Consider the following 635-nt stretch of genomic DNA (forward strand, 5'->3'; position numbering starts at 1 on the left):
GCGGTGGGCAAGTTGCGACATGCGACGGGAGCGCAGACCACCTTGTCGGTTGATGTACGCAACAGTCGCCGTGTTGTCCGTTCGGACCAGTACGTGCTTGCCTCGTAAGCACCCTGCTGGCGATGGAGGAGGATGAGTGTGGTCCGGTGCTGGTTCGTCCGCGACTCTCCGTGCCCTCCTGGGACCCAGGGACAGAGAAAACCGCTCTCTCGTCGAGATTTTCCAGATTCTCCACCCGGCCCTCCTCCAGGGGAGGGAGAGGTGCCTTCACCATCCCCCAAAGAGCAGCTTCCTCCCTCTCTGGGTCACCCGTCCCGGGGCCTCTTGCTCTTTCACTCACCGCCAGGTTTGACGGGGGCCTGGATGGGTGGGGCGTAGCTCCACGGCGCCACTTGCTGGAGGCTGCTGCGGATGCGGCGCAGGAGACACAGGGGGCCGCCCTCGGCGATGAGCAGGCAGGCCCGCCTGTGTGACGACCTGCCTCAGTCTGCTTCTGTGCAGCCAAGAGTTGCTGGGCCAAGCTCTCGACCGCGTCGCCGAAGAGGCTGGTCTGGGACACAGGGGCATTAAGGATCTGAACTTTGTCGGCGTCCCTCATATCAACCAGACACAGCCAGAGATGGCGCTCCTGGACC

This window comes from Sinocyclocheilus anshuiensis, unplaced genomic scaffold, assembly GCF_001515605.1.
Source record: "Sinocyclocheilus anshuiensis isolate Anshui unplaced genomic scaffold, SAMN03320099.WGS_v1.1 scaffold258, whole genome shotgun sequence".
Classification (NCBI taxonomy): Eukaryota; Metazoa; Chordata; class Actinopteri; order Cypriniformes; family Cyprinidae; genus Sinocyclocheilus; species Sinocyclocheilus anshuiensis.